The sequence below is a fragment of the Mustela nigripes genome, chromosome 9 (genome assembly GCF_022355385.1).
Source record: "Mustela nigripes isolate SB6536 chromosome 9, MUSNIG.SB6536, whole genome shotgun sequence".
Taxonomy (NCBI): domain Eukaryota; kingdom Metazoa; phylum Chordata; class Mammalia; order Carnivora; family Mustelidae; genus Mustela; species Mustela nigripes.
Window position 1 is genome coordinate 14,488,188 of NC_081565.1, and position 17,109 is coordinate 14,505,296.

Consider the following 17,109-nt stretch of genomic DNA (forward strand, 5'->3'; position numbering starts at 1 on the left):
TATTAATTTTCTTTTATTTTTTCAGTGTTCTAAGATTCATTGTTTATGCATCACCCAATGCTCCACGCATTACATGCCCTCCTTAATACCCACCACTAGGCTCATCCATCCCCCCACCTCCATCCCCTCCAAAATCTTCAGTTTGTTTCTCAGAGTCTACAATCACTCGTGCTTCATCTCCCCCTTTGATTTACCACAATTCACTTTTCCTTTCCTCTCCTAATGTCCTCCATGTTATTCCTTGTGCTCCACAAGTGAAACCATATGATAATTGACTTTCTCTGCTTGACTTATTTCACTCAGCACTATTTCACTCCTCTAGTACTATCCTTGTTGATACTCATCTTTCCTGAGGGAAGCATAATATTCCATTGTATATATGGAACATATTTTCTTAATCCATTAATCTGTTGAAAGGTTTCTTGGCTCTTCCCACAGTTTGGTGATTGTGGCCATTGCTGCTATGAACATTGGGGGACTTATGGCCCTTCTTTTCACTACATCTGTATCTTTGGGACAAATACTCAGTAGTGAAATTTCAGGGTTATAGGGTAGCTCTATTTTTAATTTTTTTGAGGAATCTCCATACTGTTTCCCAAAGTGGCTTCACCAATTTGCATTCCCAACAACAATGTAAGAGGGATCCTCTTTCTCCACATCCTCTCCAATGCTTGTTGTTTCCTGTTCTGTTAATTTTTATCATTCTCTCACACTATATACAAAGATAAACTCAAAATTAACAAAAGACCTCAAAGTGAGGCAGGAATCTATCAAAATCCTAGGGGAGAACATAGACAGTAACCTCTTCAACACTGGCCACAGCAATTTCTTTCAAGATACATCTTCAAAGGCAAAGGAAACAAAAGCAAAATGAACTTTTGGGACTTCATCAAGATAAAAAGCTTCTGCACAACAAAGGAAACAGTCAACAAAACAAAGAGGCAACCCATGGTATGGGAGAAGATATTCCCAAATGATACTACTGACAAAGGGCTGATATCCAAGATCTATAAAGAACTTCTCAAACTCAACACCCAAAAAACAGATAAACACGTCAAAAAATGGGCAGAAGGCATGAACAGACACTTCTCCAAAGAAGACACACAAGTGGCTAACAGACACATGAAAAAATGCTCATCATCATTAACCATCAGAGAAATTCAAATCAAAACTACATTGAGATAAGATCATACCTGTGTTTTAAACACTATCAACTCTCAACAACACCATCATGCAAATGTATAGTGAGCATATAATGTTTAATTCTTTAGTGAGGAAAACAGGTCTTTTTGGTTCCATAGTTAATGAGTTTATTTTCATTTTGACACATGCTCACCTGCCAGAGGTTAAATGAGACAATGACACTATTAATAAGATGTCAATCTCCTCATAGGCTCCTGGCTCTATGAGTAAGTTCTCAAAAATATCAGTTCCATTCAACCTAACTGACTATTCTACCCCTCCATGCTGAAATGAGTGCCCTAGATGTTTTCACTTACTAGTTGCTTTTCAGTTGGAACAAGATTAGTGACTGAAAACTTTGACATCCATGGAGAAGAGTGGTCCATGAGCCAGCAGCCTCAGCAGTGTCTGTGATATTACTTAAAATGCAAATTTTGAGGTCCCATCCCAGACCTACTAAAAATAGGGAACTCTTCTGTGTTTTAACAAACCCTCCCGGTGATTCCGATGCAAGTTCAAGGTAAAGAACCACTGACCTACAGTGCAAAGAAGCCCATTCCTTCCTAAAACAGAAGTTCTTATCCTCTCCTTTTGCTGATCTCAACTATTTCAATCCTTTAACAAATCAACAGGCATCAGAATTGTGTGCCTTACAAAAGATGATAGAAGATTTCTGAGTCATGAAGGGTGCATCTCCATGATCACATTTAAGAGAGTTCTTCATGGGATTCAAAACCAGCAGTCAACCCTTTGCTCTTCTCTGTCCTGCAGGTGGTCAGGAAGACATTCATCAGTCAGACCCATGTTTTCTTCAGATCCTCTGGTTCCACCCAACTTTAAGCGATGGTTTCAGTATCATGTGCTTTGCTTTGGGTTGGGGGTGGGGAGGGAGAGGTGAGGGAGCATAATGGAAGTGTTGAATTTGTGTAAGTTCTCAAACTTCTGTGCATTCTTCAGCCATGTTTAAGCAAAGTATCCATCTCATCACAGGAGATACCTAAGCATTGTCTTGGTTACCATTGTGCCCCAAGCTTCTAGCATGATGCCAGACATAGCAAGCACTCAATAAATAGTTGTGAATAAATGGATTCCACTATACTCTTTAACATTGTGTTCAAGAAAAGACCAAGAGCGCATAAATAAGAGCACATAAATAAGATGGTAAAGTTGTTCCTGAGAAGGAAAAGGATTCATCAGTAGTTGCTAACCCCTTAAGACAAGTCAACCACTTTTAATAAATTCAGTAAATGTCTATCACCCAAATAAAATACCAAGTCCAGAACAGAAATGTCAGCAGAATATCATTTGCCTAATGTTGATTTATATAACTTATGGTATCTTCATTCCAATAAGGTGAAATTTTATCAAAGCTGAGAATTTAGCAAAGAATGATAGATTCTATTATCATAAAAACATGTTTCCTTAGGTTCTCTAAGAGCACAATAGTTTAGCAGGTATAATCTGTAATACTTTAAGAAGAGGAAAAAAATGGTAGGGATAAATAGGAACTTTTCTAGTTGGAGAAGTAAAAGTAAGCATCCACCACTCCCACACACAAATATACCAAACATACATACAAAACTTTTTTTTTTTTTTTTTTAGAAGAGATAGTTGCCAGGACTGATCTTATTGAACAATCTAGATATCATATACATTCACATGAAATCTCCAGCCAGGATACTACCAAGCCTTCTTAGCTAATGAAATGCTAAGGTTTGGGGACTTACCATGCAGAAAGGCCCCATGCAGTGGGAGGGGTTGGCACTTGAAGTCAAATGGGCTCCAGGGTAAGGAAATGTAAGGAAATGAAATTAGAAGAAACAATACAAGGACTGCTGTTGAGATAATGGACTCGCCTCTTATCAAGGACTAGGCTGATCATCATTGTCTCAAGTACATTCTTGGGAGCACCTCATCTTTCTTGGGATGACCTATAGCAAAAGTTTTCTGGTTTATTGGATTTGCGAGACCCTCCCCCTGTGGGATAGCCAAATACACATGTGCTTAATAAAAGCTAATGAGAGGGCCCTTGGGTGGCTCAGTGGATTAAGCCTCTGCCTTTAGGCTCAGGTCATGGTCTCAGGGTCCTGGGATCGAGCTCAGAATCAGGCTCTCTGCTCAGCAGGGAGGTGCTTCCCTTCCTCCCTCTCTGCCTGCCTCTCTTCCTACTTGTGATCTCTGTCAAATAAATAAATAAAATTATTTTAAAAATAAAAGTTGATGAGAAGCCCTGCAATAAAGAGGCTTATTCAACCAGTGATTTTGAAATGTAATTGATCAATAACAGCTTTTGCTTCTGCATAAACCTATCAACATTCTGTGGAACTAGTCCACCAAATATACTTTGGGAAACAAACTGTATCCTTGAGATACTAATCTAAGTTTATATCCTTGGTAAAGGACCACTTGTACCTAGAAAAGAGGGAGAATTGCAGATTCACCTGATTGTATTCTTCATGTGCAGATACCTGAGAAAGTCAGAGCAGGGCCTGTGTCCTCCCCATGTTTGGAACTTTGGCATGGGTCTCACAGTACTTAATACACAGTAAGTTCTCGACACAGCTTGATATGAGTTTGGTTAAGTGTAGGTCATGAAGCTGAGATCATAGTATTTTCCTTTGCTCAAGAGATAGGTATGTTCCTGGAGCTCTGGCTTCTGCTTCTTAAAGTCATGGTAAGATGGATTTATTTTAGAGAATGGTGATTAAAACAGCCAAAGGGAAGGAAGGCATTAATTACATCTTCTGGAGGGAGAATAACACTTTGTTTCAGAAAGATGAAGATTGATAAGGAATAATGATTAATAAACTTGGAGAACACAGAGCACCTACTCTGTTGATGCATTGGAAGGGATATCTGGATGAACAATGAACTTCCTCAGCTCTCTGTAATGTGTACATCCAGTGTCCTAAGATTGTCAAGATGAACAGAGGCCCATGCTCCAAATCTTATGATATAGGGCCTGTATAAATTTGCCTGAAACCAAATCTTTGACTTAATGAAAGAAATCATAACTGCCATAAAATTTAATATACACATTGACTTTATTTCTCTAATGAGTAGAGTGGGAAGAAAGGAGGTTCACTACAAAAAGTTCATAGCTGATAATGAGAAGGATTAGGGAAAGAGATCTGGTTGGGTTTTTTGTTGTTGTTGTTTGTTCGTTATGTTTTGTTGTTTTTTTGCAGTCATAGCTTAGAGAACGAACTTATCTTCTTTGTGTGGACCTACTGAAAAAAAGAATCCTGTGATTAAAACAACAACAACAACAACAACAACAACAAAAAACCTTGTGCTCCACCCATTGTTTTTCTAACAATAGAAGCAATGGCCATGCCATACCCTCATTAAAACTTCTTTTGCCCACCAGTGGAAGACGTACAAAACTCTTGACTTAATTCCCAAAATCCTTTCCTAATACATTCCTGCATCTAAGACCAATTAAGTTCATTCCACTTTTGTTATGTAGAATTTTTTTTCCTTGGTTCTTGGTACATGCATTGCCCAGAAAGCCCATGTGTTGACCCTCTCAGGCTTCAAGACTTGTCTCAAGTGTCCCCTCCTCTGTGAAGCCATAATATTTTGTAAGATTCACACCCTCCAACTAGAGGGTATTTTCTTTTCTCTATTTTATGTAGCTCTTTGAATATCCCTCCATTTTTTTTAACATCTTAATTTAATTTTATTTTTTTCAGTGTTCCAAGATTCATTGTTTATGGGACTAGAGGAGATTATGCTGAGTGAAATAAGTCAAGCAGAGAAAGTCAATTATCATATGGTTTTACTTACGTGTGGAGCATAAGCAATAACATGGAGGACATTAGGAGAAGGAAAAGAAAAGTGAATATCCCTCCTTTCTGGGGTCATCTCAAGCATTGACCAATCCAAATGGTCAGTATCTGTTGGTCTGGAATAGGGTCCTGGAGGCCCCTGCTGGTCTACAAAGTCTGAAGCACATGGAGGGCTTGAGGTTGGCAAGGGCAGTAAGGACGAGGCTAGTGATCGCTGAAGGGTTCAGAGAATCAGGTATTTATAAAAGTGTTCAGAGCATTTCAATATTTTATCCACATGTGCAGTCATCCCAATGTCCAACAGCTCAATATAAGTCTCTATAATCTCTCAGCACATAAATTTGGAATTATTTACATGTCTGCCTTACCCATTAGGTTGAGAAGTCTTCTAGGACAAGACCTTGAGTCTTGTTTATCTTTATGTCTCCAGAGCCTAGCGTGGCGCCTGGCATGGAGCAGGCATATTGATTTCTAGGAAGAACTTAAGGGCTCTCCCTAAAGAATCAGGATGAAAGCATTTTTAAGAAGGAGGAGCCCTGAACTTGATTGGTCATATGTAAATTCACCCATTGAGCTGTTTCAAATTTTTATTTGCTTTGAGTGGGCATTTTTTCCCCTGTGATGTTTTAGAAATGAGTAATTACGGTTGTACCTCACTGTTTCATTTCTCCGTTCCTAGAATACTGCAGGCCATACCCCTAGTCGGGGCATACCACCTCTTAGTGGTAAGACACAGGGATTGACGCTGACCATTGCAGGTAATGAAATAGACAGGGCAGGTCCCATACTCTGCTCTGATCTAAAACTATTTAGGACTAACAAGATTAGGAAAAAGAAACCGTGGAGCCCAGCTTACTAGACTTTCAACATTGGGGTTTTAGGCAAAAGCCAGAGCTAACAATAGTGTCATTTTGCTTCCTATTTTGTCAGGCACTTTGTGATGAGGAATTTAGGTTAGTATTTAAAGATTTCCAAGCTCCCTGGACACAATAGAGTTTAACACTACCTTAATAGCACCCAAATCTCACCCTAATTTCTCACATGGAATAGTATCTTTTGAAAGAATAAAGAAAGAAAAGAAAGAAGGATGGACGAGAAGGAAAAAGAGGCAGGCAAGCAGACAGAAGAAAAAAGCTGTCAGTTATCAGTGAGCTAATTCACAGTGAAATGGGTGTGTGCGTGTGTGTGCACACACGTGCGTACGTAGTTGTGCGTGTTCGGAGAGTGCTCTAGCAGCTACAAAGCTAGACCTGGTTTTGGAAAACAATGAAATCTTCAAGGGAAAAAAAGAATCCATCCCCTCTCCAACCCCCGAGGAACAGAACATTGGTATTCCTCTCAGAATCTAGAAGCTTTAGTTCTGGAACAAGGTAGTGTTTCTTTCACAAATAATATTTTCAACATAATAGCCCTTGGGTAGTGTGGAATAATCCAGATGTCTTATTTTCAGGTTGGCGACGCATCCCCTTCCATGTAGAGCTAAATGTGGAGCTACTGAAGTGACGTTTCCAAGCAAACTCAGCCCTGTGGAGTCCCGATAACCTGGTTGCTTTGCAGAGTTGGCTCCTGGGCATGGGGATGCCATACTTCCCTAGAGCTTCACAGGGGCAGAAGTCATTTGCTGAGCTATTAGTAATGAAACAAAGAGGGAAAGAATCCAGGTATCAGAGAGTGTACGCACAGGAAAGTTGGAGCTGGATTAGTACTTAAAGGGCTTAAAATTTAGTCAGAAAAGTAGCCAGGCACAGCCATAATTCAAGGTAGAAGATGTAAAGAGTCCTAGTACAAATCCAAATAGTACAGTAGAGAGAAGGAAAGGAGGCATCTCAGATTTTTGGAGGGTGGGACCAAGGAGATTAAGAAAGGACTTCAAAGAGGTAGGAGCATTTTGACTTCGAAGATGCAAAGATTTAGCATGAACTTGGAAGACTAAAAAGATCCCAGTAAGTGACAACTGGTGAAAAGGCCATTCTAGGTGGAGGGAACAGCATGAGTTAATGCATGAAGCTTGGAAAGTGGAAAATGTGTTTCAAAATTCATAATGATGACTTTGATTTGTGCAGAGAATACATGCTAAAGAGAGCAGGAGCTATTTTGAATGGCTTTTCTTTCCTTTCCTTTTTTTTTTTTTTTCCTTTTTAGAAGAGTGACAAGATAAGAACTGTGTGTTAGAAGGTCTGGAAGCCTACTCAACATACGGGTCTGGAAACCAAGGCAAGTCTACGGTAATTACTTGTAATGATGAGGAGATTAGAGATTTCTCAAGCTATACATCTATGTATCTCTGTATCTCTGTATCTGTCTGTCTATGGAAGGAATTTATTACAATATAGGAAGGTGAAATACTGAGAAAAATGGCAGGTCACTGGAAGGTAGCAAAAAAAGAAGTGATTTTAGAAGAGTGTTGTTTAAATATCAGCTCACTTTAACCTCTTAAGTTTTCGCACCCTCGTTAATAAAATAAAGATTAAAAAAAGAAACGTTTCTCAGGGTTATTTTGAGAATGTTAGCATGTGACACCTGGGCTATAATAGACAATTAATTAGTTTTGCTAAACATCAGCTGTTTGAAGCTTATACATTGAAGATATCAGTATTAGTGAAAATTACACAGAAATTATTCACCATCCAATTCATTCCATCCATTCTTTGCAAATGAACTGGAGACAAAGTGAGTGTGAAGTTCAGTTCTTCGAAACTCAGGATACTCTGTGAGAAGTCCACCAAAAGGTTCTTGGAAGCAAATAACATCATGGTGGGAAGGGGCTTGGAGGAGACACCCAAGAGCCCATGTTTTCACAATTGACATGTCTGGAGTCCTTTTGGTAATCATTGAAAATGTTTTTGGATAGCTCCATTTGATTCTCCTTTCAGGTCCAGACACGAGACCTTTTAGTTCTTAACCAACAAAGACCCAAATATGTCTGTCCTTAATTAGACTAATGAGACTTTTGGCTTCTGCCTTATGACAGTAAATGAATTTGCCCTTTTGGTGACAGGTCCTTCAGGGAATGAGCTGAAGACTTGTGTAACAATGTCTCCAATGTACTAGGTCATTAAAAATAGTTGTCCAACTATGAAATTAGTTATTGATTAATATTGCAACAGGAAGATCATTACATTATGAAAGAAAGGGAAGTAACATTATGCTCTTGGCCATGACTTACTGAGAGTTTTACACATGGAAAGTGTGAAAGTATTGCTATTTGGCAAGAAAAAAATGATTGTACAAATACTCCCATGGATTTGAGAGGTCTCAATGGTCATCTCCAAGAATGTTCATCTGGAATCTCAGAAGGGTGTGTGTATGTATGCATGCACACCAGAAATACCTAGTCCCATTCTGCCCTACTTAGAACTAGGTCCTGGCATTTATTTTAGTACCAAAGTATTTTAGAATCTGAATTTTCCCATCATTCTCTGCATCACCACAAAATAGTATATCTTTCTGTGGTACATTGTGAAATGTTCTCTGGAGCGACGTTCTAATTTTCAGTAATAGGATTTGCTGTGACAAAAAGGGCTCTGCATGAATTTCCATAGGAGCAGTGAAGAGGGAGTAAGGAATGGCCTGTGAAATCAGGAAGGCCTTTCCCAAGGTGGCAACATTTGAGCTGGGCTTGAACAGGTTAAAAAAAAAAAAGAAAGAAAGAAAAGAAAAAGAAAAGTTGCCCAGGAAAAGGGACCAAAGACCATTGAAGTAAAGAGAATAGCATTAATCCATCCAACAGATAGTTGCAATAATGTGGAAGTATTCCAAAAGATGTCCAAGAGCCACCAGGGTACCCAACTAGGGGACTTAAGCCTCAATGATGAGGGAAGTTCTTCCTATGTAGAAGTAAGTCAGGTAAGGGGTGTTGAGAGAGGGGGCAAGTAAGAGAGGCATCAGCACAGGGAGGTCCAAGGCTGACAGAGAATATATCTTGTCTGGGAAAGTGAGATTCTGTCAGCAAGCTTAGAGCATGCCATATGGAGAAGTAAAGGATGCAGGATAAGCTGGGAGCAGCAGAGGAATGATAGAACATTAAAGGTTTTGAAAGTCCTGTCAAAGAATTTAGATTTTTGTCTTAATGGCAATGAAATGTCATTGAAGAATTTTAAATAAGAGACACAGGAAAAATACGTCAACAACTATAAGGATAATAGATTAGAATAAACAGAGTAGGGGTGGGTTGACCATTGACGAGATCTTCTGAGTCATCCTATGAGGTGAGTGATGACGTTCTACTGTAAATGGTAGCAGTGGGGTAGACACATGTGATATATGGAGGTGTAAGCCCCGGAGTTTGTATGCCTATGAAACAGAAGAGCTTGCTCTGTATGGAGAATGTCAAATGGCTCATTATGGACTGAGCACAGGGTGCATGAAGGTGTGTGAGGAGAGACGATCTTGAAAAAGCAAGTTGGAATCAGACTGTAAAGGCCTTGAATGTTCTGGGGAGCTTGGCCTTATCATTAGGATTTACGAGCTGTGAGCTCTAACTCCCCATGTCTTGGTAACCTAAACTGTTCTAAACATCTATTATAGTATTCCAATTTCATTAGCATTTTAACACATTACCACATTTTCACCCTTGAGCGGCCAAGCATGGTTATGTCTTCATATTGGAGAGTATGTCATAATCAGACAATCCAATACTTTCCACTCCATAAGGTTATTTTCTCGACATTTCCCATTGTGTAATCGCCAGCTATCTGCTCAGTTCGTGTTGAGGTTTCACTCACCTGCACTGGCAATTTCCATACCGTTTCACTGCCCTACAGAGTGCTCAGTGTGGGATTACAGGACGCTGGAGCTGGAGGTGATTCTCCTGAAACAATCTCTTCATTGTATGGTTGGGGTTCAGGGTATTGAAATGATTGGTCCAGGTAAATGACGTCTATTTCAAGCCCCAATAAGACTCACCCAGGTCTTTCTTTGAGCCACAATTCCTGGGAAAGATAGTACATGCCAGGTCCTTCTTGGGACAGCTCTCCACTTCTTGTCTAATTATCTGGGGTCATGGAATAACTCTGGTTGAATTTTCTTTGGGGAGTTTTCCACCGTTTTATTTTGCTGTCTACCTTTCTGCTCAAAGTACTCATACACCATTATCTTGAGATGGAAGAACTTTAAATGAGTGCTTGAACTCTTCGGGGAAGAATGGGCTGAGCTGTTGAAGAATTACAATTGTCATTAACATTGTGTAGAGTGCTAGATGTGCCAGCCACTGAATTAGGTGTTTTATGCTGTTATTAACACATAATTTTTACAATAACTTTCTGCAGTAGGTACTATTAATTACCCACTGTTATAAATATGATAAACTGAGGCTTTGTCAACTGACCCTATGTTCAATTGTGACCAACTGGTCAATGCCAGGATTTGAACCTAGACTATTGGATAATAAAGCCTTAACCATGCTTAACCACTATAGTGTTCTTTTTTAAAAATTTTTATTTATTTTTTAAATTTCTTTTCAGGGTTCCAGAATTCATTGTTTATGCACCACACCCAGTGCTCCATGCAATACATGCCATCCATAATATCCACCACCAGGCTCACCCAACCTCCCACCCCGCCTCCCCTTCCAAAACCCTCAGATTGTTATTCAGAGTCCACAGTCTCTCATGTTTCATTTCCCCTTCCAATTTCCCCCAACTCCCTTCTCCTCTCCATTTACCCATGTCTTCCATGTTATTCCTTATGCTCCACAAATAAGCAAAACCATATGATAATTGACTCTCTCTGCTTGACTTACTTCACTCAGCATAATCTCTTCCAGTCCCATCCATGTTGATAAAAAAGTTGGGTATTCATCCTTTCTGATGGAAGCATAATACTCCCTAGTATATATGGACCATATCTTCCTTATTCATTCATCCGTTGAAGGGCATCTTGGTTTACCACCTTACACCAGTTAGTCATTCTAACTAAAATTAGCAAGACAGTAAACAACGTGTGTTGGAGAGGATGTGAAGAAAGGGGAACCCTCTTACACTGTTGGTGGGAATGCAAGTTGGTGCAGCCACTTTGGAAAACAGTGTGGAGATTCCTTAAGAAATTAAAAATAGAGCTTCCCTATGACCCTGCAATTGCACTATTGGGTGTTTACCCCAAAGATACAGATGTAGTGAAAAAAAGGGCCATCTGTACCCTAATGTTCATAGCAGCAATGGCCACAGGTGCCAAACTGTGGAAAGAACTATGATGTTCTTTAAGATTATACCAAAAGCATTCAAACTGAACAAAATGTGAAAAACTGAAATGCTGATTTCATCTCATCACACACTTGTATTCGCATCTGCCAATTTGTTGATATTTGAAACTTATCAGGATAATAATTTTTACTCCCACAATATTTCTATCTTTGGAATTGTTTACCTCAGTGAGCCTTCAATAATAATTGGAAGATCCCTTGAAGTTGGGGCTGGAGCCATCTCTAAGTCCTGGAGGAGAAGGCAGTTTGCAACAAAATAGGAAAATGCAGCTAGCCTGGGCTGGGACCTCAGGGAGAGCAGCCTCCTTGATTCCTGGTGGCTTTCAGTTTGTGGGGACACTCCTTTATAAGGCCCTTTCGAATCTCATCTTAGTAGCTTCTGTGGGATATCTCAGCATATTGCCTCTTTGTTCTAGAAAGGTTTGCCAACTCATCTGAGACATGCCCTTTCCTGAACACTGGAGTCACATGGGACCAAACTGGCACCAGGAGTCCTCCTCAATGGCTTTAGGGAAGGGACCAATTCTTAGAAAAGGTTTTTGGGGCTGGGGCATCCAGTGTGTTTGTCCTACCTCACACGAGCCTGGAAATGGAAAAGAGTTGACATTTAGCATATGCCAACTGCTGCTGGAAACACAGATATGGATAATTTATCTACAAACAACATTAAAAAGATAGGCCTCCCTCTTCAGGCAATATTCTGAATATGGGGGAGATTGATAACAATATTCATCAATTATCCTTTATATTTGATGTTTTCTCAGACATTTTTCCTATCTCACACAATAATCTTGTGAAATAGATAGGTGGTATTTTTATTTTATACACGAAGAAACTGAGGTTCAGGGAGGAAAAGTAACTACTTGAAGGACAGGCAAATATTAAAAAATAAGAAACACTATCCTAATAAGCTTCAAACATAGGACGTTGGTAGACAATACCGATGTTAATGCAAATGTGTAATGACATCGGTATTTCGGTGTTCGGTGCCTTGTTCTGGGAATGAGTAGCATGAGAAATTTTGTCCATGCTTTATCTGTAAAGATAATTATTTTTTCATATTGTAATCTTGGCTTCTGATCTGTTTTTACCTAGGGAAATGCAGTTAATAGATTGAAAGTAGATGCTTTATGCAGTCACATTATTCATGGTCTGGCTACAACTGCTAAAATTCCAAGCCTACCTGGTAATCCATTACCTCCACATCTCATGCCCATTAAGTAAGAACAATAGCTGACATATACAGGCTATTTATTACGTGCCAGGCACTCTTTTTGAGTTCTGTGACTTCAGTGAGCTAACCCTTCACCCCCAAAACCACGCTCCAAATTCCTCCCCTGAGCCTTTATCATACAATCTCCTTTATATACAACATTTTTTTTTTCTAGAACATTCCTTTCACCCTCTTGCCTTACCTGAAGTATGTCTGTTCCCCAAGGGCATCGTATCCTTCATGACTTTATCGAGAAGGCAATTTTTCTCTGGCGTGTTACATACTTCCAGACGGGTAGTTGGGGAGTTACTGGATTCCTTCCATCCATTCATGCTCCCCGTCTTTTGCAAAAGTTTATATTTTTAGAAAATCATTAACTGATTCTTGCTTCCTCATTGTGACTCTCTACTGACACTCTTGTCTGTCCCCAATCTAGCTCCTGTGTCACCATCACTCTGTATGCCAATGTCCATCCTCATTCTTGAAACTGTCAAAATCCAGATGACTGGCACATGCAGCATCCAAATCTCTATTTCTTGACCTTATTTACCTCACATGAACTTTTGTTTCACTCTGCCCCAGACACTTGGTCCCATGGTCATAACTTAGATCCACATCATTTGAAACCATGTCCTCCTCACCACCTCTAAAGCAGACATTCAGTCATGAGTCTTGCTGTCTTTCAGTCCATGGATCCTGCCACTTTAACACCCATCCATCACAAACTGTCACCTTTGCTTCATTTCTTATTGAACTTGGATTCTGTGGCCATCATGTAAGCATCGTATCATAAAAGGTCTTGTGCCCTGGCTCCTCACTCCCTTACCATATGTGATATCTAGACAAAATGGACTGTAAATACCCATCAGTGCCTGTGTACAAATCTAAGGAAAGCCATGGTGTCAAACCTCACATGTACTCTAATGCCTGGGCTATAATCCTTCTATGATTCTCTAGTCAGTTTGCTCCTGTGGACACGGAGACAGGTGCATTCTTTAGGATAGACTCACCCTTCAGGCCAGTCAAGCTTCACCAGCCCTTAACAAAGTGAAAAATATCCTCCAAATCTGTCAACCCATCTGTGCACATCCTTGTCTTCTCCATCCCCCTGTTGCATATAAGAGGGTTTTTTACTTCCTTCACATTAGAAGCTAGCCACCCCCCCATTCCTCATAAGGTCTCTTATTTTCTCTCTTCTCACCACCTTTCACCCCTTTATCAACCAGGATCCTGGGTCACCTGCCTCTTCTCTAGGGGTCCATTCACTCCCTATGCAAATATGCTCCCCCATCCCCTCTGTCTGTTCAACTTCTCCTGGATTCCACATCTCTCACTTATACCTCCCTTCTTATCTTACTGTCACATCCAAGGTCACAAAAAAAAAAAAAAAAAACCCCACCAAACAAAAAACAGTCTACCCATGCCACGTTCACTTTCTCATCTCCCAAGCCAGTCCACAGTGGTGTGTCCCCAGTAGTCCACGGAAAGTGCTCTTGTCAAGGTCAACAATAATCATCTCAGTTTTGTTGAATGCCATGACTACTTTTCTGCCAATGTTTCATTTAGTCTCTTAGCAGCCTTAATCAAAGTTTCACTCCTTTTTTCTCAAACTATTCTTAATAATGCTTTCCTCTCTCTTTCTGCTTTTTCTTGGTCTTCTTTTTATATTTTTCTTCCTCTACCTGACATCTAAATGTTGGAATGCCCCAGGGCCTGTGCTCCTTCTTTCTCCATAAACTTTGCTTAGAGAAGTCTATCCATTTTCATTGCTTTAAATGTCATCTATATGCTGATAACTTCTAAATGTGAATTTCCAACACAAATTGTTCCTTGAACTCTAGATTTGTATATCTGCCTAGCTGACATAACTTTTTAACATATCCATGACCTTAAAGAATCTTCTTTGTGCTCTGTCCATCCATCTCATTAAATGGCAGTACCGTCATCCAGTTGTTCAAACCCCAAATGTCAAAATTATGCTTGAGTCTTTGCTCTCTTCTTAGCATCCAATTTTTCTGTCATTTCTATTCATGAAAGGTACTTCATATCCGTAGACTTCTGCCTGTTTTTTTGCCACATTATCCCAATGCTCCATGTTGTCTTTCCTAGACTACTACAATGGCCATTCCTACTCTCACTGTCACTAAATCTCTTCCTCATAACTAGAGGAATGTCTTAGTTACATAACTATTGCAAAGTCAGTCTTCTGCTTTAAATGCTCCAGTGGCTTCCCTTCATATTTAAAACAAAGCTCAGGTCCTTCCAAGCCTACACACTTGACACTCCAGCCCCTACTAACCCAACACTGTCTTTTGCCCTTCCTTCCTTGCTCCAAGACCACAAAGAAAGGGTTGGACATCAGAATAATTACAAGGGATTCACCTGAAAAAGGTGAACTCTTCTGTTATTTCACTTCATAAGTTCTGTCCATTTTCATCATAGCACTTACAAGTTAAAGACTGAATGTTTGTTTACATGCTTATCATCATAGTCTCTCACTAAATTGTAAGCTCCACGAGTTCTGGATTTATGTTTGTTTTTATCGCTAATACATACCAGCAAAATGCTAGCTGATACTTTATAAATAACCATTGAATACATGAATGTTGCTGGACAGTAATTATCAGATTCATATGTAGATAAATGACATATTTGATGTGCAAAGAGTTATGTTTAGATTGTACTTTGGATAACCCCAAAATACATTTCGAGTGAATTTGAAGTTTTATGTGACCAATACTATTATAAACTATCTAATATATCAAAAGCACAAACACTGTTATTGTTGGCTTAACATATTGCTATCTTATGCTTGTTAACACATTCATCAGTAGCTTATAGAATATAGTTACCAAATTCTAGGAATCAGGCTAGATACAAACTTGAAAAAAGAGGACTAACACATTCCTTGCCCCAGGTATACTTGTTGGAGAGAAAGCAAAGATGCACTAAAAGAAAAACAAGTAAAATGCAGAAAGAGCTCTGTGATTTGGACTTTTAATCAGGTCCCCTTTGATGAAATAGGAATTAGAACAAGTGGTCCCAGGTACTTTTAAATGCAAATATTGTCATCATGTACTAAAAGCAGCACTTTAAAACCAGAAAACAGAAATACAAGTCATACTGTCTTGTCTCAAGGAATTCATATCCTGGAGAAATTAACTCTAGCATTCTTATTATATTAATCTGCACTCCAAATAGAGGATGTATTTCTGTTTTTATCCATAACATTGCTGCCAGATTAATAAGAATTTTCAAGATGTTAATGGATTGATTTCAGCATAATTGTAACTATATTAATTCAGTGCAATTACTTCTCAGTAAAATTTAAATGAAGCTAAATTGAAGAAATTAGAAATATTTGAAATCTCTAGTTGGAAGCCTGGAGGCATTGTAACCTTGTCTACTCTCATCTCAGAGAATTTGTAGCCGAGCTCTGGGAAGGTGGCGGGGACTTTTCCTGTAAGTTGAAAAGTTTCAAACCCTATCAGCACTTTGAATTTGGATTTAGCAAAATGACCGGGAAGGAATTACTAATACTAATACTAATACCAATACTAATACTAATACTAATACTACTAATAATACCCCTGAACTGACTATTGGGACAAATGTGCCCAATCAATCATTCAACCCATTTTTTAGGGCTATGTTACAGATGCCCACAAGAAAATACCCAGATGCAGGGAAGCTAATATGGGATTGTAGTGGAAGCTATAGGGAAATTAAGATAAAGCTTTCAAAGTGCAGTATCTTTAAGGAACTCTTACCTAGAAGGATAACATGATGTGATTAGAAATGCCCTGGACCCCAGCTTAGAGGATCAGCTCTGTCATTCCTTAATGGTTCACCTTTGGACAGGCCCCTTTGTATCTTGCTTCATTTTTGTAATGATTCTTACTCTTCTAACTTTGCAGTACAATTGTGAAGACCAGATGAATGTGGAAGCCCTTCTGTCAACAATTAAAAACTTTACAAATTTAACTAAAGGGGATAATTGGGGAAGTTTTTCAGAATCGTAATTAAATCAGTAAGAGGAATCTGGTAGCAGGACTTCTTAAGGACAATGTCCAGTTTAGAAAGATTGGCTGGAAAATATCCCAGCAGTCTCTGGTCTTATAAATATACTTGTTCCATTTCTTTTGGCTACTTAATAAAGAACATTGACTCAATCAACTCTTTTGTTGCATATCCACCATGCAAGGCTCTGTGATTGGCTCCATGAGGGCTAGAAAGATACAGGATATTGACATTTTATGTTCTATGTGAGCTCAAATTTAGTTGGAGAAGAAGGGGTGGTAGAGTAAGATTTACATGTTTGCATCTTGGTAGATGCTCTTCATACTATATATCTCACATAAGTGTTACGATAAATCAGGGAGATTTTTCTTTCCTTTTTATATATGCAAATGAGGTCCACAGATGCTAAATGAATACCCAAGATTAGGGTTCTTGAAATTTAGATTTTTTTAAAAATCAGTGACTTTTTTAAAGTCTTGTACTTTCTACTATACTCAGTGTACTTATCAGCTAAAAAAAGAAGCATTATAAACAAAAATATATTTTTTTAAGTTTTTTTTTCTTTTTTTTTTTTTTTTAGTTTTATTCTTTCAGTGTTCCACGATTCATTGTTCATGCACCACACCAGTTTCCATGCAATACATGCCCTCCTTAATACCCAACCAGGCTAACCCATCTCCCCGCCCCTCTTCCTTCCAAAAATA